General features: G+C 52.4%; 1 long non-coding RNA gene and 2 pseudogenes across 3 annotated transcripts; 2 read left to right on the top strand and 1 right to left on the bottom strand.

Moving 5' to 3' along the window:
* Positions 1–4,679: 4,679 nt before the first annotated feature.
* LOC307095164 lies at positions 4,680–22,857 on the top strand. The gene is made up of 3 exons (XR_013813182.1): positions 4,680–4,801; positions 17,660–17,781; positions 22,739–22,857. It is a non-coding gene; the product is annotated as an uncharacterized lncRNA (long non-coding RNA).
* On the bottom strand, positions 6,588–7,244 carry LOC307096026 (elongation factor 1-beta-like; annotated as a pseudogene). The gene has a single exon. The product of its transcript is annotated as an elongation factor 1-beta-like (transcript).
* On the top strand, positions 8,172–9,389 carry LOC307096200 (heterogeneous nuclear ribonucleoprotein A3-like; annotated as a pseudogene). Its single transcript has 2 exons — positions 8,172–8,628; positions 8,847–9,389. The product of its transcript is annotated as a heterogeneous nuclear ribonucleoprotein A3-like (transcript).
* Positions 22,858–23,420: the final 563 nt, after the last annotated feature.

Below are 23,420 nucleotides of genomic sequence, written 5' to 3' on the forward strand. Positions count from 1 at the left end.
TTTCAAGGAAGCAGTGGGCTGTGGAAGCTCGACCTGGGCTTACTCCCTGACTTTGCTTGGTGGTGCGGTTCTGAGTAGATTGATTGGCCCATCCCGGTCCCCTCTCGAACCCTGACGGACCTGGACACATGGGGATCTTGTCACTTCCTGCCCGCCAGTAGGCTTCAGGGACTTCCCTCCCCACCCCCACCTGCTGTTCCCTTGACCTGGAGGGGCATTAGGGCCTCAGAGTTTCCCGTCTACTCGGCTTCTCACACTCAAAAGCCCAGGCGCCTGGCCGGGAATACTCTTTTCTACTCCACGGGAAAAGTGTCTCTGAGGTGACGATCTCAGAACCTTTTCTCAGCTCTCTCTCTCAGGTTGGGTGGGGAAACAAGAGGACACTCTTTGCTCTCTCCTCCAACCTCTGATAGCCCTTCCCTCCAATCATGGGGACCTCTCAATCCAACCCCCCTCGAAACACACCCTTAGGGTGTCTCCTCGCCAATCTCTCACCCTTGGTCTTTCTGGCTATATCAAACCAAAGAAGCTCATTTTTTCTACTCGAATCCTCTCTTGGTCTTCTCAGGCCTCACCACAAAAGGGCGGCCCTTGTTCCCCTCTTAGTGGGTACGGGAGTCCTCACGGCAGTAGGGACAGGAGCAGGAGGAATTTCCTCCTCTGTTCATTTTTACCACAAATTGTCTGCTGAATTTTCAGAAGATATCTCCATCATTAGCAATTCCCTTGAATCCCTTCAAAGGCAGGTAGACTCCTTAACAGCGGTAGCCCTACAGAACCGGCGTGCTTTAGATCTCTTGACAGCAGAAAAAGGGGGTACCTATGTCTTTCTTGGGGAAGAATGCTGCTATTTTGCTAATGAATCAGGACTTGTCAAAGATCACATTAAATCCCTCCGAGACAGGATTGACCAAAGATGACATAACCAGCAAGAAGGGGGGTATGCCATTTTTGGCTCACTTGCCTCATGGCTCCTCCCATTATTAGGCCCACTGGTATCTATTCTTTTAATTTTGCTCTTTGGCCCCTGTCTCATGCGCTGTTTCACTAGCTTCTTACAGAACAGAATGCAGGCGTTTGCCAACCAGAAGGTGAGAGAGATCTATCTGGCCTTGAACTCTGAACAGGGACATCTATATCGCCAGAATCTTTGAGACCCCAGGTAAATGCCTCTGACGACACCCCCTATCAGCAGGAAGCAGCTACGGAAGATGGACCTTTGCCCCCTGACCCTGCCCAGACTCTCAATTTTTTTACTATTACCAAAAGCCTGGAATGATAGATCACCCCTTCACCGAAGTGGCGGGCGGAGTAACAGTAATCATGACACGGCCTGCAGCCCGGAAATACCAGGAGGCCCAATTCTGTACCTTATATGGACTATACATTGAATCACCTATCAGCGCCAGCCAAGTACCCTAAGCCCCCATTCTTTCCTCATTCCTCCCTTCAAAAGGAGCACTCATCTCTGCTGGGGCCACTGCTCTCCCCTTGCAAGACAGCCCAGCAGGTCTTTCTCCTAATAAAGCCTATAATACCTGGTTTTCGGCTCCCGACTGATCTTTCAATCCTCTTTTAATCTATAACTGTTCCTCCCCTATTTTTCTTAGCCATTCCTTTGACAAAAAGACTGGATTTTATTTGCCCCATAGAATCATTCACATACTGGATGGCCCCATAGGCATCCTTGTGCTGACCATGTGCCATTAGAAACAGAATGTCCAATAGTGAGATATATGGACTTGGGTAGATACAGGCTCAATTGCTTTAGTGAGAATATGTCATAGTTGATGCTTTGTACTTTTATTGTGTCATATCAAAAGCACATGATAGCTGTTGCTCACATTTTTCATGATGTAAAGATTGAACAAATGGTTACAGAATTCTTACCTCGATTCACCCACCCTATAAAATTTCCCACTTGTCTTTTACCTGAATTGTATTGAAGTCATGTGCTGGTTTGCATTTTTATTATTGATATGCTACCCACTTATCCTATAAGCCACCATATTAAAGTATACAAGTCACAGTGCAAAATAATATGGAATGTAAACTGTAATAGAAAAAAATAAAATTTTTAAATGAAATGTACAAGTTACTATACTTGTAAATCCATAAAAGTGTGGGCCCATTACCACAGGAAATTGTAGGACATTTTCACCCCCAAAAGAAAGTCCATACTTACTATCAGTCATTCCCCATTCTCCTAATGGGACTGCTCACACACCTGAAGAGTATAAAGACACTTCAAAGTGAACACCTCTGAGCTACAGCAGAGGCAATAATAAGCCTTTACTGAGCTCCCCTTATCTGACTAAAGCAGAGCTTTATAAGAGACAGCTGCCAACCCACCTCCCAAATTTGGGAGGCATGATTAGGAGGGCTTGAGCTCGGATATTACAACATTCCAAAAGAATGTATAAACAGGCTCATTGGATCCTTCCATCCTTTGAAGTCCTAATCCACCAACCCCCTTGTGAAGCTGGGATATGAACCACTATATCTAGCTGTTTAGGGAGCCTCTCTATCTGAAAACTCCCATATAATAAATAAACTTTTCTCCTCCTAATTCACTTTAATTAATTTGCAGGACCCTAGCCCCTTGAACCTGAGAAAGAGGTAACATTTTCCTCCCAGCATTCCCCTCTCACTAGCCCCTGGCAAACACTAATTGACTTTCTCTCTCTGTAGATTTCACTGCTCCAGACATTTCATATCAATGAAATCTCATGGTGTTCTTTGGTGTCTAGCTTATTGCATGTATCATCATGTTTTCAAGGTTCATCCATGTTTTAGTATATGTCAGTACTTTATTCCATATTGTACCTAAATAAAAGTCCATGGTATGGATATAGCACATTTTGCTTACACATTCATCAGTTGATGGGCATTTGGGTTGTTTTCCCCTTTTGGCTTTTGAATAATGTTGCCATAAACATTCATGTACAAGTTTTTGTTTGAATATTTTCAGTTCTCTGTGCTACATGCCTAGGAGTGGAATTGCTGATCATGTGGTCACATTATGTTTAACTTTTTGTGAAAATGCCAAACTGCTTTTCACATTGTCCAGGCACCATAAAATATCCTTGCCAGCAGTGTAGGAGGGTTCCAATTTCTCCACATTCTTATCACAGTTGTTATTTTGCATTTTTTAATGTTAGCAGTCCCGTGATTTTGATTTCCCAATGACTATGGATTTGAGCATCTTTTTGACGTGCTTATTGGCTAGTTGCAAGGAGAGAGCAATGGATTTGTAGCACAAGCACCCCTGTGTGTGCCACCCTGCTTCACAATGCCTACGCCATTTAGACCTCGGTGTCCTGGCACAATGAGTAGTTATTACATCTGTGTCAGTCCAGGGAATGGGGACAGAAAAAGGGCTTTGACTTGGATCTCTGCATGGGGAAGTGGCCACTACTCCCTAAAGTGAAGGATAAGAAACACTGGGAGGAATCCAGCAGGGCAGCTGAGATCCAGGGCCAGGGATTGGTCAGGTAATTCCACCTGGAAGGAGGTGGAGGCTCTTTCAGGCTCCACTTTAAAGGTAGGGAAGTTGTGGCAGAGCATTAAGCCTTCACTTCACCCCCTGGGAGTTGAAGGCAATTGGGTTTTGTGAGATTTCCTGTGTTGACCTGAAATGCAAAAAGGCAGCCGTCTGTCCAGGAGCCTGGCCAGGACAAAGCACCTCAGGATCCTCACTGTCCTCCTCCCTCCTGCCATGAATAGTCCCACCCACCGCTGCCCAAACTGCAAGGGAATGAGTGGCAAAAGAGCCCGAGCCCAAGGCTGGGAGCAGCCCACAGCAGTGGTCTGGGGAAGCCTGGGCTCGTGCAGGTCCTTTGTGGCCAGTAGAGGAGCAGCAGGAAATTCCAAAGTCCGGGGTCAGCAGGCCCGTGGTGCTGCTGTCTGCCTCTCCCCCTCTGCACCACACGCGGCTCCCTCACCTGAACATGATTTTGCAAGAGGAGCGTGTTCTTTATTCAATAGGAAGGAAGAAGTAAATCAAGGCACCAGTCAGGCGGGAGAAACCTGCCAGTGGCTCTGACTTCGGGCCCAGCACCTCCCCGCCCCCCACCAGGGCTGCAGGCCCGGGAAAACCGAGGACGGGGCGGGGGCTCCCCAGCAGGTCCTTGGGAAAGAGCAGGAGGTGGCGGAGCGCAGGGAGTGCGGCTCTTGGGAACCTGCCTCTCACCTGAGGAGGGAACAGTGAAAGTCTGTTGACCTCGGACAAATGAAAGGTGTAAATTTGCAACATCAACATCGTCTCAAGGCGTTCTTCTCTTAGCCTCTGCTTTCCTCCTCAGGTGTAAATTTGCAACATCAACAAGTTTCAATTATATAAGATAAATAAATTACGTGTTTAAACAATTTTCCCTCCAGCTTTGCGACTGTCGAATGATAAACTTTCCGTTTCATTGTTCCTTCTATCACTTTCACTGTTTGCCTTCTTGCCCGCAGGGAACCTGCAAGGGGGACAAATAGGTTCTCCTGAGGAAATGGCAGAGGACTAGAAGTTTCCCCTCCGACTTTCCCAAGCCCACCTCTCCCCGCCCCTTCTCGCACTGCGGACGGTCTGAGGACCTCCCACCCCTCCCGGGGGCGGGGCCAACGCCAAGGGAACCGACCCCCCCCCCCGTATCTGTAGTCCCTCCCCCCCCACCCCAGGAACTGGAGGCCTTGGGGGGAGGGGTGACGGCATCCGCTTTAGGGCGGTGCTGGGTGGGGGTCGCAGTGGAGTCTCGCCGGCCCGCGCGAGGAGCAGAGCTGGCCAGGTCTTTCCATGCAGCGTGGCCTCAGCCAGGTGGGTCCGCTCCGCCCTCTTCCCTTTTGCCTTTCCGCGATGCGGCGTACACGCGGGGTGGACGCAGGGTGGCCGCGGGGGCTGGGCATGGACGAGACCTTGCCGGTCCTGCAGCGAGTGGGCAACCCATTAATCTGGGCCTGTGGTGGTTCGGGGGCCCGGTGGGGGTCCGGAGGTTCAGTGAGGCTGGCTGAGTTCTGGGGCTGTTGCGGAGCCTCCAAGTAGATCCCCTCGGACGTCCCGTCCCGCGCCCTGGGCCTGGAAGCAGCTCCCTGTGGCTCCAGCTCTCGGCGCAGCGGGCAGGAGGATCCAGTTGGCCCGCGGATCCCATCCCCGCCCCCGCCGCCCCATTTAAGGGGCTGCCCGAGGGTCTCCCTGGTATGTTCGATGGAAAGCGTTGCCCACTGGGACTGGGCTCCCCGGAATATATCCCTAGAGAAGGAACCTTTCCTTGAATAAATTTTTGAACTGAAACATAGCTCCATTTCCTTGCATGCATTTAACCACGTGGAAGAACTAGCCCCAAATCTTCAGGGGCTTCCCCACGTGATGGGAGTACTGGTGGATTAACCTTTCATCTATTTACAGTTCGGTGCAATAGGAGGGATCTGAAAGAAGGTTGATTATTAATGAAAGAAATTATGAAGCTTTTTAGAGAAATAATTTCTAGTTATTGAAGATAATAAAAGGTGGTGGTAATAATACAAAAAATATGTATAAGGAAAACCCCAAAAGTTCAGAAGAAAACAATTGTGGTAATTATCAAAGGCGTTAAAGGCGTGGGGGGAGGGGGAGCACACACGTGCCCTCAGGTTTCCAGTTACTAATAGTGAGACAGAAGTTTGGTCTTATTTCCAAAATTTAGAAACTCAACTTCTGCAGAGAAGATTTGATGGCGTGAAAGAGCAATCGAGATCTAAGGGTCGGGGATTTTCATATAAAGGGCCGCACTTGGTTTACAGTGGGATTATAATCATTTCATGGGTAAAGCAATCTGGGACCACTTGACACAAGCCAGATCCAAGAGAGGTCAGGAAATGACAGGTAGGTAATTCAGGCCCCTAAGATGAGCAGGTTTTGGTTGGGAACTCATAATAATGTAAGAAATTATACAAGAGTGTGATTTTTTTATTTTTTTTTTGCATTTCCCTTATATGAGTGGCTGGGGAATCTTTTCCTATATTTAAGAGCTGTGTGTGTGTGTGTGTGTGTGTGTGTGTGTTTTCTGTGAATTGTTAATGTCTTTTTGGTCGCTGCTCTTTCCCTTAAATGATATCAAGAACCTTGCTATATATGAGGAAGACTGTTGATGTGAATTGAAAATATTTTTTTCCATTTATCGTTGTTTTTCTAAGTCTGATTGTTTTTCTAACATGGTGAATTTTATGTTCATACTAGTAGGGTCCCTAGGCCTGGCCGGCCATCAGGGCTGATCAGGTTCCCCGCCTCCCACCTCCTTGCCTCCTCCTTCCCTGGCTCCCTCAGGCCCTTCCTCCATTGCTGGTCGCCCGCCATGTTCCGCGCTGCCCCCTGGTGGTCAGTGCACATCATAGCAAGCGATCAAACTCCTGGTCTCCCTGTGGAACTTCTGAGGGGACAATTTGCATATTAGTCTTTTATTACATAGGATTTATCCATTTTTAATGGCTTTTTGAGTCACATATACAAAAGACTTTATAACCATGGATCTGCCTAGTATTTCTTCTAGTAGTTAAATGGTTCTCATCACTGTACATTTTTTTACTCTTTCAAGCTTTTATTTAATGACAATAATCTGTGATGGATTTTAAACCTTGTTGAAAGCAGCCACATGCATGGACTGCACGAAATCCTCCAAAGCAGTGATTTGCGCCTCTAGCATATCTGTTCCAATTTTATTGTCTTCTATTACACACTGTATCTGAATTTGATTCCATATCACACCTGATCCTGTTTAGAAGAGCCCCATACCAAGCCGTGTGCTTAAATGGTCCCGTGGAGCTCCCCTAATTTTGCCATATCTGTGTCTCATCCCAAGGTTACACATCTAATAAGATGGAAGACTTGGCAACAAGTGCAGGGTTTTTTTTGGATTTCTTTGACTCATGCTGTGCAAGGCGTTCTTCTCTTAGCCTCTGCTTTCCTCCTCCTCATCTCCAAAGAGATCAATGTCATCTACGTCTTGACTATCTGTAGCTGCACTTCATGTGGCGCCTTCCACATGAGCAAGGGCCACACTTGCCCAAAGCTTTCCTCACTCCTGGCAGGCTGACCTTCCCTTTTCATAAGACTTGATGTGATGGTTATACCAACGTGGGGGATGGTACGATTCGGCAAGTGGTGGGTCGAGGACTGCTTCAAATACTGCCACATCTGCTGGTGATGCACATACCCCTCCATGAAGCACCTGGTAGTCGCCGGGCATCTGGAGGCCGATGGGTCTTTTCAGGTGTCCAAAACCCATGGTGGCCATTGATGTGGGAGCTGGGCGGCAGCAAAGAGAAGTGCAGGCAGTTGGTGCCTAGTGCTGATGGGATGTTCATTGTACATTTACTTCTATCTATATAGAGTTTCTCCTGGTTTATTGTGAGAGGTGTAGAACTAAGAACATAATGTTGATGGCTACCCCTTTGTCACAAGGGCATGTTTACTTTCACTGATATGGGAGTGTGCCACATTGTATAGGAAATTTTTGTAGATATTCAGATCTATTCTTGGACTTTGTGTTCTGCTATATAGTGGGGTGAGCAAAAGTAGGTTTACAGTTTTGAGTTTAGTCTTCTATTATTATTAATTAGTAATAATCATAACCTGCATGTAAACCTACTTTTTCCCCCACACACCGTATTTTCATGTAGTAAGACTGGTTCTCTCACAACATGGCTATTTATTCATTGTGATAATTCTGTATATTCCTGCCTGTTTGTTTTTCCCTATGAACAATGGAAAATAGGGTCCCATATTGAACTCGGGTTGGAAGAGGCAAGTCCAGTCTCAAAATGGAGGTAAAACCACTTCCCGGTTGCCCCCAGCCTGACTCCAACCGCTGGGGTACTGGGGAGGGGGGCAGGGAAGTAGGGCCATGATCGATCCTAAGGAACCAGAGCCGTTGAGAAAACTTTATTGGTGGTCTGAGCTTTTTTTTTTTAATTTCTTTATTGATTAAGGTATCACATAATTGTCCTCATCCCCCCATCCCCATCCAAAATCCCTCCCCACATATGTCCCCACCCCCCTGTTGTCCGTGACCACTGGTTAGGCTTATATGCACGCATACAAGTCCTTTGGTTGATCTCTCCCCCTTTCCCCCACCCTCCCCAACCTTCCCTCTGAGGTTTGACAGTCTGATCGATGCTTCCCTGTCTCTGGGTCTGTTTGGTGGTCTAAGCTTTGAAACTACATACGACAGTTTAAGAGAACAATTTGAGAAATGGTGCACACCCACTAATTACGTGGTGATGAGAGACCCCCAAACAAAATGTTCCCGGGGCTTTGGTTTTGTGGCTTACTCTTGTGTTGAAGAGGTGGATGCAACATTGTGTGCCTGACCACACAAGGTTGATGGGCTTGTAGTGGAATCAGAGAGAGCTGTTTTTAGAGAGGATTCTGTAAAGCCTGGTGCCCATCTAACAGTTAAGAAAATTGGTGGTGGTATTAAAGAAGATACAAAAGAATATAATTTGAGAGACTACCTTGAAAAGTATGGCAAGATTGAAACCATCGAAGTTATGGAAGACAGGCAGAGTGGGGGGAAAAGAGGATTTGCTTTTGTAATTTTTGATGATCATGATATAGTTAATAAAATTGTTGTTCAGAAATACTCCAGTATTAATGGGCATAATTGTGAAGTGAAAAGGGCCCTTTAAAATTTTTTTTATTGATTTCAGAGAGGAAGGGAGAGGGAGAGAGAGAGAGAAACATGAATGATGAGAGAGAATCATGGATTGGCTGCCTCCTGCACACCCCACAGGGGATCAAGCCCGCAACCGGGAAACGTGCCCTGACCAGGAATCGAACCATGACTGCCTGGTTCACAGGTCGACGCTCCACCACTGAGCCACACCAGCCAGGCAAAAAGGCCCTTTCTAAACAAGAAATGCAGTCTGCTTGATCGCAGAGGCAGTGGAGGTGGATCTAGCAACTTCATGGGTGGTGGAGGAAACTTTGGAGATGGTGGAGATAACTTTGGCCATGGTGGAAACTTTGGTGGAAGAGGAGGCTATGGTGGTGGAGGTGGCAGCAGAGGTAGTTATGGAGGAGATGATTGTGGATATAATGGATTTGGAGGTGATGGTGGCGACTATGGCAGTGGTGCTGATTATAGTAGAGAAAGCTATGGAAGTGCTGGTGAACCAGGATATGGAAACCAAGGTGCTGGATATGGTGGCAGTGGTGGAGGATATGATGGTTACAATGAAGGGGGAAATTTTGGTGGTAACTATGGTGGTGTTGGGAGCTATAATGATTTTGGAAATTACAGTGGACAACAGCAATCAAATTATGGACCCATGAAGGGGGCAGTTTTGGTGGAAGAAACTCTGGCAGCCCCTGTGGTGGTAGTTATGGATCTGGTGGGGGAAGTGGTAGATATGGTAGCAGAAGGTTCTAAAAACTCAGCAGAAAAGAGCTACAGTTCTTAGTAGGAGAGCTGCAGGTTACTTTGAGACAGTCATCCCAAATGCATTGGAGGAACTATAAAAATCTGCCACAGAAGGAACAATTATCCGTAGTTGGAAAAGTTACTGTAGCTTAAACAGGAAACTAGCCACAGTTTGCAAATAGTGCACATCTTTACTCTTGTTTAAATCTACTTTTCTGTCCTTCGGGAATTTAAAAGTTTTCCTCATGACGGTTTTCATGTGTTTTTCACATTACTCCTGAGCATATAATCTGTGATTAGTGATGAAAAAAAACCCTGTGCATTTTATTTTTAACAGGATATTTATTTGTGGAATTGGCTTGTAAAAATGTTGTTAAAGCCCTTGATTGTCAAGAATTTCTCAGTATCAGTCAATGTTATATTTTCCATATTATAATCAACCCTGGGAAAGGTTAAAGCATTTTGAAGCATACCACTCTGAGTGTTGGATATTTGAGAACTGGGTGGATAAAAAGAAGTTATATATCTCAGAAATGTTTCCCCTCTTAAGTGCACTGTTGCAAGCATAGTTCAAATGTCACTAATTATTTTAATGCTTTGTTGGAATGATGGTGAAACCCTTGAGTTGCCCTTTTTAAAAAAACTTTTTTTTTTCGTTATTGATTTCAGAGAGGAAGGGAGAGGGAGAGCGAGATGGAAACATCAATGATGAGAGAGAATCATTGATTGTCTGCCTCCTCCACATTCCCTACTGGGGATTGAGCCCGGAACCCAGGCATGTGCCCTTGACCAGAATCGAACCTGGGACCCTTCAGTCCGCAGGCCGACACTCTATCCACTGAGCCAAACCAGCCAGGGCTAAAAAAACAAACTTCTAAGATTGTAAACTTTTAAAAGTTAATATTAAAGGGGAAAGAGTCTGTCTGTGACTTTATTTATTAAGCCAGCAAGTAGGTCCTGATCCACACAAACACGTGGTCCCTACCCATGGCTGTGAGCCAGGTGGTCTCAATGTGTTCTTTTGCCTGAAGCTAACTCTGGTCCATAATTAAGATAGAAAATACAAACCACTTGCTTAAGTTCCCAGGTGTCTTTCCAAACAGGAAAAACTTGATGTCAACTGGAAGCCAGGGAAGTAGGGGATCAATTGAGCATTATGGACAAGAAGTTTGGACAGTACACTTTGATGCAGTGGACTCCAAAAGATAATGGATATCTCGATGAATTCATAATGAAAGGGTATAGACACACTTATTAATATGTAAGTAGAATTAGGCCCAGCTGGCGTGGCTCAGTGGTTGAGCTTCAACCTATGTACCAGGAGGTCACAGTTCGATTCCAGGTCAGGGCATATGTCCGGGTTGTGGGCTCAATCCCCAGGGTGAGGTGTGCAGGAGGCGGCCGATCAATAATTCTCTCATCATTGATGTTTCTATCTCTCTCTCCCTCTCCCTTCTTCTCTGAAATTAATTTTAAAAAACAGCTGTGGAGCTTATAACCCAGACATTAAAGAGGATTAAAAGAGAAGAAACTATAATACACTTGCATTATCCTTCCTTTTCATAGGCTGCTAAAATGGATAAACATCTCTGCTGAAACAAAAGGTTGCCAAATGCTGATCATTTTCTTCTTGAAAGCCTTCCATTGATATTATTGGTGCTCTTATGATACACTGACTAACCTTTCACTGGCAATTAAAAATAAAAAATGATACAAACGTAAAATGTTTTTAAAAGGGAAAAGCTTGTTCTAACATTGCATAAAGGGTAGGGCTTTTTATACTTATTTGGAGCTATTTATACTTAATAGTCTTGTGTTAAAAGTGAAAGAAATCGTGAACCTTCCCCAATGCTAGTTCCTTTCTGTGTCTCCTGTAGGGAACCCAAACCCCTCCACCTAAGCCAGTGGTCGGCAAACCGTGGCTCGCGAGCCACATGCGGCTCTTTGGCCCCTTGAGTGTGGCTCTTCCACAAAATACCACGGGCTGGGTGAGTCTATTTTGAAGAAGTGGCGTTAGAAGAAGTTTAAGTTTAAAAAATTTGGCTCTCAAAAGAAATTTCAATCGTTGTACTGTTGATATTTGGCTCTGTTGACTAATGAGTTTGCCGACCACTGACCTAAGCCATCTGTAAAACCTTCATTCTGGCCTCTCAGTGACTTTTGAGCATGCCTCCTTGAGAATGTGGCCCCCAAGCACTGGCTGGGAGTAGCTTGGACTCTGCCCAAGTCAGTGTGTTTCCTGAAGTCTCATACAAACCTCTTCTTTTAAAGATATAGCCACCCTTGGCTGAGGAGCCAATGGGGCAAAGCTACCATCTGTGGGATTATGACTGAATGCCTCTAAGTCAGAATCCACCCGCCCTCGCCTCCCCGGCAGAACAATAGAGCAGCGCCACGGAGCCTAGCTTGACCCTGTTGACCTCGATTGGCCTCCGTTGACCTGGGATAGTTGGTCCCCCACCGTTCTGATTCCGGGTATGGGGAGCAGAGAGCCCTTCGTCCTGGGAAACTAGTGCGTTGAGGCTGGAAAGGGGCCGCCCCCTCGCCCTTAAGGCAACCTGTGTTCCTGGGGAACCTGGTACTAAGCCATTCAGTAGATGACCTGCTTCTGGGTCAGGGTTTCTACATAGCAGAGCAGCTCCCTTGCTGCGATCTATTGAAAGTCAGCCCTCCACACAAGGGTTTGTTAAAAAAAGAAAAAGAAAAAATCTAGCCACCCATAAGATCAGGTTCACTTCTAGGTGCCTCCATGAAGAGCTATTGGTTTTTGGTCATCAAGGCAGGCTAAACGGACCCACCAGGAATGAGTTTCTGCTCCATGGAGCCCCTCAAACTGGCCAACAAGTTGAGCTGCCACATTGGAGAGAGGTTGGTCAAGGGTTGGCGTTTTTTCTTCAGTGAAGGGTGGAGGGAAAGGACTTGAGGCGGGCAGGTTAGTGTTTCTGGTGCAATACTGTCATCAAGCGGAACTTGTTTCTGATCCCATGAGTTTTGCACCCTTATTTTGGTTCAGAGCCACAAGGCTGTGAACTCGGAGAAGCAGATAAGACTTTTGACCCTCCTTCACTCCACATCTCCTCCCCCAAGCTCCAAAGCTCTGCGAGCCTTGGGCTATGTGTGGCTAAGTTGCAAGGGCCTGGTAACTGGCAGGTCCAGCACAGGAAGCTGAGCCTTGGGAACCTGGTGGCCACCATGTCTGGGCTGCACTGGCAGAGACAGCCCTGTCAGAAGGAGCCCAGGAGCTACACCCAGGGGCTGTGGGCATTTGGTCCCTTGCACTCAGAGCAAGAGGACACTCGGCACCAGGCAGGCTTTGGGCCCTGGAAGCCTCTTTTGCATTCCATGCTGCCCAGGCACAGGCCATTGGCAGCTTGGGTGGAGGCGGGACCCATGATGTCCTGTCTGGCTCTGGGGATCCAGTATAGAGCCCGACTCCCCGGTGTCAGGGGGCGCTTGAAGAGGTTGCTGGAGGTGTGGGTTTTTTGTTTTGTTTTGGTGCAGGGTGGGAGGCGCTTCAGGGCAATGTATCCTTGAGTGGGGGGAGGGGGTGTGTGAGGGGTGTTTTCCCTAGCAGAGTCCAGAAGGCACAGGCCCTAAATGGAAAGAGTCAATGTGGCCGAAACCGGTTTGGCTCAGTGGATAGAGCATCGGCCTGTGGACTGAAAGGTCCCAGGTTTGATTCCGGTCAAGGGCATGTACCTTGGTTGCGGGCACATCCCCAGTAGGGGGTGTGCAAGAGGCAGCTGGTGGATGTTTCTCTCTCATCGATGTTTCTAACTCTCTATCCCTCTCTCTTCCTCACTGTAATAAATCAATAAAATAAAAAAAAGAGTCAATGTGGAAGAAGCAGCAGCCCCTTCCTTCCAGGCCTGAGTTGACAAAGCAGTGCCATCTCAAGGAGTTTCACTCCTCTATTCAGACTCAACTCCAGGCGGACCAGTCCCCCAGGTCAATGCCATGGAAGACTTCAACTTTCTGGACCACCTTCTCCAAGATCCAGTGAGTCTTCAGAGCATGGAGAAAGAATGACCCTTGCTTTACGTCTCAATCCCATGCTTGCTTCAGAGCTGGTGGTCATTGGACCAGGGTTGAGAGCCCATCAAAAGGGCTCAGTGCTGTTGGATGTGGCCCTGGGCAGCAGGCCCACCCTCTTTTCCCCAGATCTACTAATGATCAGGCATGCCTGGCAGCTCCATGAAGGAGGCTCACACTCCTGGGCACACAGACCTTACTTGGATCACTGGCCATCCTAATTGTCCACTTATGAAGCTCTGGGGCCAGTACTGCCTTTCCTGTATATAAACACACACACACACACACACACACACACACACACACACACACTCTGTCAGAGGTACGTAGGCACGAGTGGGCACATACAAACAGGCAGGCACTCCTACCCCCATCTCTATTTTAGTCTAGGCCAGGCGTCCTCAAACTACGGCCCGCGGGCCACATGCGGGTGTTTTTGCCGTTTTGTTTTTTTACTTCAAAATAAGATATGTGCAGTGTGCATAGGACATAGTTTTTTTTAAACTATAGTCTGGCCCTCCAATGGTCTGAGGGACAGTGAACTGGCCCCCTGTTTTAAAAGTTTGAGGACCCCTGGTCTAGGCAGTGCTTCCCACTAGGCTGCTCTCCTCCATTTTGCCCTGTGCCCTTTAGGCCTGAGTAAGTGAGAGGGTCTCAGGGATCAGCATTGCATTTCTTTGGGCAGGTGTCCACTGGTTGTTTCCAAAGTGAGCATTTGTGAGGTGTCATTAGGTGAACAAGGAGGCTGGGAGGGGAGGGTCTATTCTCCTTTCTTAACTTCTTATCAGATACTTTACCTGGTTGGTCAGAGAGTTCCCGCAATGCACATGTGTGTGAGAGAGTGTATGGTTTTTCTCTTTATAATCCACCCCGGGCTTAACAGGAAGGTTTTCCAAGGGCACCTGATATGATGGTGAGGAGTTGGTCTTAGAATGTGGACGGATTTATGGGAAAGAGCATATAAATCTTATGCAATCGACCTCCCTGCCGCTCCACCATTAAGCACGGGAGTCCTCACAAGCATACACACACCTGGGTGTTTCCCACTTCTAGCCTTCCCATGGGAGCTGTCAAGAGATTGACCCAGGGCAGGCACCAGGACACGTGTCCTTGGCTGAATCGGGGAGAAGGGGGACGCCTAGGGAAGAAGAGCCAAGTCTTCAGGACCTTCCCTCATTCTGCCATGGGAGTTGAACCTCAGTCTTCAACCTTCTCCTGTGCCTGTGTGCCCTTGCCTTTTGTGTCAGGCTGCTTGAAGCCTCTCTTGCTGCCTTGTGAACAGGCTCTGGTGAGAATGTGCCCTGCCTGGGGTTCCAGCTAGCAGTGGCTCAGATTCTGTGCCCAAGCTCAGAATGTTTCCTCAGGTTTCATGCAAACCTCCAGTGCTGAATGTGCCATGCCAGCACAGCCAGGTTCTGTGAGCCTGAGAGGAGGCTGTGAAAGATTAAGACAGACAAGAGAATAAAGCTGGGTCTGGGTGGGACGTTGACTCTCTGATGGAAAGACAGCGCCACAGCCTGCAAGTCATCTCTTTATAGCCAGATTCCACGCGGCAAAGTAAGGGCGTGGTTACAATGTTCTCGTGGGTTTCGAATCTATTCAATCACAAGCACCTGATCAAGCTTTGTTTACTTGCTGCACCTCACGCAGCCCATATCACTCAGCCACGTGGGACCACAGGTTCAGACCATAAGGTCAAGCTTACAACTGTAGCCTTTAGCTATAATTGTGCTGGGACTTGCACGTGGCTTTGCCACGAGAGGATCGTGCCCTCATTAGTCCCAGGCTTGAACCTGTCCCAACACTGTAGCCGCTCTCCACAGCTAAAGATATACCCACACATAGGTTCAGGCCCAGTACTGTGTGCCTCAATGAGGATCTGTCACTTTTTGGTCATAAAGGCAGCATAAGAGGACCTACCAGGGAGGAGCTATGCTCCATGGAGTCCTAGAAGTATGTGTTGTCCCTCCCCCAAACCTGGCCAACAAGGTGAGCCTACACATTGGAGCCAGGTTGGTGAAGGGTTGGTGTTTTTTCTTCAACAAAGGTGGAGGGAGAGGACTTGGAGAGGGCAGGTTGGCATTTCTGGTACAATACTGCCGTCAAGCAGAACCCATTTGCCAATCTCATGAGCCCTGCAATTGGCTTCCAAGGAAGAAGACACCAAACCAGGCAGTGAAGTCAGAGAAGCTGGGAAGAAAAGGGAGGATGCACCCTCCACCACTGTTCCTCAGAGGTCCAGAGATCTGCGGCCACTATGGATGTGTGTATCATGGCCAGGTTGGCTAAAGGGGATGTTCATTGAGACAAGGCCCTAGGGTTTGCCTGGTGGGTGGGGCACTGGAGGCAAGGCTGGGGACCCTTGTGGCTGCATTCTGGAATTCACTGACTGAAGCTGCACTTCACGAGGAAATCAGGCAAGTGGCGGAAGTCATTTGGCTGGTACCCCTTCCCCTCGGAGCAAGAGCAGGTTTAGCCCAGGCTGACCCAAGTCTCTAAAAGCCTCTTTGGCCACTGTACAGCGCAGCCAAAGAAAATGAGGGAGTTCACATACAGGACGCTGACCTGTTTACTTTGGGATTATACCCATTCTAAGTGTAGAGAGCACAAAGTGATTGGCCCCACAGTTGTATGAAACATCTACTTATGAGATAGCATTTGGATCTCTGCATGTGTACGCGAAATCCGTGCAATAAACTAGCAAGTGATGACTAGGAGCCACTTGAAACAGACCCAAGACAGGACAAGAAACAATAGGTAATTCAGAACCCTCACAGAGAAAGGACATGATATGTATAACCTTGTTAGACAGCGCAAGCTTGATGTAGATGTACCTTATTACTAAGTGGGGAATCATTTTCTGTGTTTAGGCTTTATTTGAGTTTCACTATCTATGGACTGTTGATATTTGTTCATGTCTTCTTTGATAGGTTTTCATAGAAAAGATTTGCGTATTCCAGGATTATAAAGGATTCAGTCAATCACTTTTTCTAGTTATATGTTACTCTTTATTGCACATTTAATTTTTAAAATTTATTGGGACTAAGAATTTATTATAGGTGGTACATATTCTCCAGTATGTCTTAGCCCACAATGCTTTGGGAGGAACCCAAATGGTATATTAACTCTAAATTTTGAGTTTGTTTTTCCCTTTGAATTCTAACACATACAAAGCATACAGATAGTCATCCCAACAAAAGGCTATTAATTGTTAATACACAACAGGGGACTCGTGTCTGTTATCTCCTCGCTAAACTGAGGCTTCTATAGGAGAAGTGAGGGAAACAGACCTCGATCATCTCAACTCTAAGAACGCAGTCCCTCTCCAAATACGGATGCTAGCTCAATGTGGCCTGTTCCTAGAGTAAGCATGCAGTGCCCAGACACGTGGAACATGGGTTCCCAGCTGGCCCTGGACACCGAGATCTGGACTTGCCCTCTTCTCCTGGCGCCCTGACCTCTCTTCTGCTCTCCTCGGGCCCCCTGGGGCAGGTTCCAGGGCTCAGGCGCCCGGGCCCCTGCCCGCCTCCGGGGATTTCAGGCGCTCACTCCGAGCTTGGGCGCCCCAGTTGCATGGTGGCGGGTGGCGGTGCGGTCCACGGACCCGGCCGAGCGAGACACCAGCGGTTCCATCCATGGATGGAATGACCTAGGCGAGGGCCATCTTTTCAGCAGCCACTTCTTGCAAGGTCACTTTGGCAGTGTGTGTTGTGCACCCTACCTGGATCACACACACACCCGCCTGCCCCCCCATTCATTCTTGCGGTCGGTCAGTCATTCATCCCGCGCGTCCCTTGGTGCAAGTGTTCATTCATGAACACAAACGTAGCAGTCACTACACACGTGTGCGTTGCGAGTGTGCAGTCCGTTTCCTGTCTCCGGTCCCGTTCCTGGTGACCCCGGCCATGCCCCTGTACATAAGAGTTCCTCCCCGGGAACACAAATGCCCCTCGCCGCGAGGGCACCCTGCGGCAGCGCGATCCGCAGTTCCGTGTTGCTTCCTTGGGGTGCTTCTGGGGCCGCGTGCAACGGTCAGGCTCCGAGGGCCCACGGCACTGGGCCTGTGTCACAGCGTACGGTTCCGCTGGCCGGGACACATGCGAGCAGAGTGGGCCTCCGGTCCCAGCGCCCGATGCTCTCCAGCGGTTTGGTGACGGCTAGCCGGGCTGGGGTGGCCTTGTCCCCGCCTCGGTGTAGGAGCCAAGGGCATTTCATCGTTTCACGGGTCCCTTCTCCTCGGACACCAGGTTCCCCCGGCTCTCCTGCTCTCCTGTCTTCTGTCTTCGGCCCAACTGGCGAGGAGGCGGCCTCCAGACCGGGAGGGACCACAGTGAGAGTGTGCGTGTCCAGCGTCCGCCCAGGGAAAGAGGTTGGTACCGCGTAACGTGGGCCCATCCCGGGACACATGCCCTCCTCCCCGGACGGCCGGTCAGTCCCGTGGAACCGTGTGGGGCCAGAGAGGAGGTGGCTGGTGCCTGTTTACCCGCCGATCGGACCAGCGGCGGGTGGGTTGAGGGTCTGGGCCCGGGCCTGTTTCAGGCCTCAGCTCCATCAAGCCAGCCTTCGCTGACCTGACCTTTCGAGTGTCCCCACCCTGGTCCAGTTGCAGCAGCAGTCCCGGCCCCACGCGGGAACCTTCCCGGTCAGGGCGGCCGCTCTGTCGAGGAGGGCCAGGCCCTGGAGGCCTTTCGCCTCTTGTTGCGTGAGTGCTGCCCTCCGTACACATGGGCCTCGTCCTGTGGTCTCCCGTTCGCTCCTGGGCCCAGCTCACCGAACCTTGAGCCTCCCCCAGGCCGGGGAGTACTCGGGCACTGCTGATGCAGGAATATGGGGAGGGTGTGCTGCCTGTGGGGGTCAGGTGGGCATGGAGGTGGTGTGGGTGGAGGGTGTGGGAGATGAAGCGGGCGTGTGGCGACCCTTGGCATCCCACCGCTGGAGACCAAGCAGAGGGGCCGGCCCTGCGGTGACTGGCGAGTATGCCCCATTGAGAAGGTGCCCCTTTCCTCCCTCTCCCCCCCACACCAACTATACACACACACTAGCTGTGGGTGGCCTGGCGGACTGTGTCTGCGACTTCCCCGGAGTCTCGGGGCGGGGTGGTGGTGGTGTGTGTGTGTGGGGGGGGGGGGTACCCGGACTGCTAAGGTTAGAGCTGTGTATACCCTCAGGTCCGCCCAAGGGCGCCTGGATGGGGAGTTGCTGCTTTGGGGTCAGGAAAAGGCCTCAGAGGAACCCTACCCAGAGGAGAGAGGCCCTGCAGGCTGGAGCCCCAGACCTGGAGGCACACCCCCACCCTCACAGTGGGGTTCCTTTTATTTGAGTGGTGCCCTGGTGCCAAGCCATTCATTGGCTGGGGACTCTGAGGTCTTTTGCTTTTACTGAGGCCCTCCCTCTGGGTCAGCCTGTGGAGAGACTCAGCTTGGGTGACACGGGTCGTGTGGAGAAATACAGCCCTTCCTTGGGTCGTGTTTCTTTTTAAGGCCTACCCTTTCCCGTGGCGTGCCATGAATCAGATGGTGGGCCCATTTCTTCCCGAATGTGTGGATTGGAAAGGGCGCTCAGGACAGGCCACTCTCCCTGGTTGGGCCCGAGAAGCCTGCGCCAGCCTGGCCTGCTGTGCGGTTGGGACACGGGTTGACAGTTTTTTCCTTCGCGAAGGGCGGAGGGAAGAGCACAGGTTGGCATTTGTGGTGCAACACTGCCATCAAGCGGAATGGCTTTGCGCTCCCGCGAGCCCCGCGCGGTCCCTTCCGGCGGCGGAGAGTGACCAGAGAGTGAGGCCTGGCACAGGGGGACAGGGGTGGGGATCCCGGGAGGTCGAGAGCTTGGCGAGGCACTGGGGGTTCCCAAGGAAGCTGTCGAGGTGGGCTTCGTGAGGACAAGGCGCCCGGCCCCGGCGCCCGGCCCCTGGCTCACAGGAAGCCAAGGCGCTCTGGGAACCAAGGCGGCCGCCATGACTGGGCGGGACAAAGGAAGCTGCTGCTGCTGCTGCTGCTGCTGCTGCTGCTGCTGCTGCAGCTGGGACAGAGCCCAGGCCGGGGCCTGTGGGCATTTGGCCCGGTGCCTCTTCTCCTTGGGAGGGAGAGAGTGAGGGAGCGCAGGTGCGGCCAGGGCCAGGGCCACTTCCCCACCCTCCAGACCCCTCCAGAGCGGGCACGGGAGTTCCTTGGAAGTTGGCCGCCTTAGAGGCAGGACACTGACATACTCAGGGAGCACACGTGGAAGCCCGCCTTCCCGGAGCCACGGGACCCAGCAGCCCAGCGAGCGGGCGCGAGCAGAGCCCAGAAGGCAGCGCCCCTCACCGAGGAGGCCCTCACCCAGACGAAGGAGGCAGGGCAGAGGGAGTCCTTCACCCGCGAATCCAAGTGTGGCAGGCATGGCGCCATCCCTAGGGGTCTTCAGGATTCCGACCCAGGCCTGCCCCCAAGCATCCCCGACACACCTCCCCGAAGGGAGAGGACCTTCTGGTAAACCTGGGAGCGGAACCCAGCTGAGCGGACAGACGACCGGCCATACATTGGCCGACTTGGGCGTTCTTGGCCACCTTCCATCAAGAGCCCCTGAGCAGCTCTTGGGCGAGGACAAGGAACGGCCCTGGCTTGCACTCACCCCTGAGTCTCCAGGTCTGCACTGAAGCAAGACCAAGTGTGAAGATGCTGCCTCCAGCTCAAAGCAGTTGGGTTGGCAGAAAGGAACTCGCCCGCCCCTCCTCCCCCGCGCCCCCCCCCCCCACCCACCCATTGTGCACCTGCCCACCACAGAGGCAGCCCGTCTGCCAAAGCCAGGAATGAGGAGCGTTTCCATCTAGACCCCGAGGGTCCGGAGAGCCCGCTCTGGGGAAGAACTCCTGGGGTGGCTCTTCTGTGGCCCCTGGCCAGCTCTTCCCTGCTGGGGGTCAGCTGGTATCTGGGAGCTGGACTCCAGGCTCAGCTCCTGGCTGAGCTCACACCCTTTGCTTTCCCGTCTCCAGGAAGGGTGCCGAAACGTGCTCCCTTGCGCCCTGTCCCTTCTTTTCTTAGTTGTGAGTCCCCCGACCTTTCGCCGAGCGGACTTAGGCCTGGTGCTGGCGGAGCCCTGGAGGCCAGTGTCCTGAGCCGAGCCTTGGCAGGTCCTGACCTACGTGTTCGAATTGGCCTTCAGCCCCAGGGGTTCTCAGTGTACCCTTCTGGCCAGGGCCAATGGCTGCTTCCCCACATCAAGGACCCGCCGGGCGGAACATGGACCCGCTGCCCGGATCTGTGTGTGTGGTTCTCCGGGCGGGGCTGGGGGGGGGCGGGGAGCTGGGGGTGCGGGTTGCACGGCCATATATGTGTGTGTTGGCGCGCCCCTGAGGGGCACGGAGCGCCTAGGCACTGGGCCTTCTGGAGGAGAAGTGAATCGATCACCTGAATCCGGAGAATGCGGTCCCTCTCCACATAGGGATCCTAGCCCACTGTGACCTCATCCTAGGGTACGCGCCCAGTGCCCAGTGGGCGTGGGCACTCTGTCCCAGGGCACAGGAAGGGCCCGTGTGGGACGCTGCTTTGCCTGAGACGCAGGCTCTCTTTTCGGCGCGAGCCCAAGAATGCCACACACACCTCTTCACTCTAAGCTGCCCTGCACCTGCTGGACTGGGCCTGGTCTGGGACCAGCACCCCCGCGCGCGCGCTCCCGCGCGAGTGCGCGCTCAACCCCAGGGGGAAAGGCTCCAAGGGGGCCAGCAAGAGGCTGTCCCTCACGCAATTGCCGCCTCCTGCCCTTTCCCCGTCTCTCTGGTGTTCGGGTCCCAGGCCTCCCGAGGGCGCTCCCCGCAGGGAGCGCACGGGTGGACCCGGCTCCCGCAGCCAGCGCCAGCCTCCAGGGCCACAGGCCCCGGTAGGAGCTGGAGCTGCCGAGCTGAGAACATGGCTGCCGCCGAGGCCACGCCCCTCAGCCCAGGGGAGCCGGGGCGCCCCGCTGGCCGAGCGCTGCTGCTTCCAGGGCCCCCGTGTCCCTTCCTCGGCCACTGTGCGGGTGTGCGGGCCGCCCAGACCCGCCCCACAACGCTCTGTGGTCCCCAGCCCCAGCCCGCCCGCCCTCCCCAGCAGAGCCCCAGGCGCCGGGGCCCTAGGCTGCCTGCCCTGCTCGAAAAGGATCCCGCTGGATGGCACTGTGGCTCCACAGATCCCTCGGTCTGCGGGAGCCTGGCCTCTCCCTCCGCCCTTTGTGGATCAAAAAAGGCCCAGGGAGGCACCAGAAGCCTTCCAAGCCTACCCAACCCCATTGCCTGTCCTGGGGTGTTGGGGAGCCCGCGTCTCTACCTTCGGGGTTCTTGTTGCCCGGAGGAAGGGGCCTGGAAAGGCCACCAAAGCAATTCTCGCATCTGGGATCCCTCTCCACGTCCCTCTGGGCGGCCGTGTCCCTCCCCGCACTGGCCCACGGCTATCCTCAGGGGTCTTCTTGTCCGTCCGACCCACAGGCCGGACCTGGTCCGAGCACTCCGGACACGTGGGACATGGGTTCCCAGCTGGCCCTGGACACCGAGATCTGGACTTGCCCTCTTCTCCTGGCACCCTGACCTCTCTTCTGCTCTCCTCGGGCCCCCTGGGGCAGGTTCCAGGGCTCAGGCGCCCGGGCCCCTGCCCGCCTCCGGGGATTTCAGGCGCTCACTCCGAGCTTGGGCGCCCCAGTTGCATGGTGGCGGGTGGCGGTGCGGTCCACGGACCCGGCCGAGCGAGACACCAGCGGTTCCATCCATGGATGGAATGACCTAGGCGAGGGCCATCTTTTCAGCAGCCACTTCTTGCAAGGTCACTTTGGCAGTGTGTGTTGTGCACCCTACCTGGATCACACACACACCCGCCTGCCCCCCCATTCATTCTTGCGGTCGGTCAGTCATTCATCCCGCGCGTCCCTTGGTGCAAGTGTTCATTCATGAACACAAACGTAGCAGTCACTACACACGTGTGCGTTGCGAGTGTGCAGTCCGTTTCCTGTCTCCGGTCCCGTTCCTGGTGACCCCGGCCATGCCCCTGTACATAAGAGTTCCTCCCCGGGAACACAAATGCCCCTCGCCGCGAGGGCACCCTGCGGCAGCGCGATCCGCAGTTCCGTGTTGCTTCCTTGGGGTGCTTCTGGGGCCGCGTGCAACGGTCAGGCTCCGAGGGCCCACGGCACTGGGCCTGTGTCACAGCGTACGGTTCCGCTGGCCGGGACACATGCGAGCAGAGTGGGCCTCCGGTCCCAGCGCCCGATGCTCTCCAGCGGTTTGGTGACGGCTAGCCGGGCTGGGGTGGCCTTGTCCCCGCCTCGGTGTAGGAGCCAAGGGCATTTCATCGTTTCACGGGTCCCTTCTCCTCGGACACCAGGTTCCCCCGGCTCTCCTGCTCTCCTGTCTTCTGTCTTCGGCCCAACTGGCGAGGAGGCGGCCTCCAGACCGGGAGGGACCACAGTGAGAGTGTGCGTGTCCAGCGTCCGCCCAGGGAAAGAGGTTGGTACCGCGTAACGTGGGCCCATCCCGGGACACATGCCCTCCTCCCCGGACGGCCGGTCAGTCCCGTGGAACCGTGTGGGGCCAGAGAGGAGGTGGCTGGTGCCTGTTTACCCGCCGATCGGACCAGCGGCGGGTGGGTTGAGGGTCTGGGCCCGGGCCTGTTTCAGGCCTCAGCTCCATCAAGCCAGCCTTCGCTGACCTGACCTTTCGAGTGTCCCCACCCTGGTCCAGTTGCAGCAGCAGTCCCGGCCCCACGCGGGAACCTTCCCGGTCAGGGCGGCCGCTCTGTCGAGGAGGGCCAGGCCCTGGAGGCCTTTCGCCTCTTGTTGCGTGAGTGCTGCCCTCCGTACACATGGGCCTCGTCCTGTCCTCCGTACACATGGGCCTCGTCCTGTGGTCTCCCGTTCGCTCCTGGGCCCAGCTCACTGAACCTTGAGCCTCCCCCAGGCCGGGGAGTACTCGGGCACTGCTGATGCAGGAATATGGGGAGGGTGTGCTGCCTGTGGGGGTCAGGTGGGCATGGAGGTGGTGTGGGTGGAGGGTGTGGGAGATGAAGC

This window comes from Cnephaeus nilssonii (assembly GCF_951640355.1).
Source record: "Cnephaeus nilssonii genome assembly, chromosome: X".
Classification (NCBI taxonomy): domain Eukaryota; kingdom Metazoa; phylum Chordata; class Mammalia; order Chiroptera; family Vespertilionidae; genus Cnephaeus; species Cnephaeus nilssonii.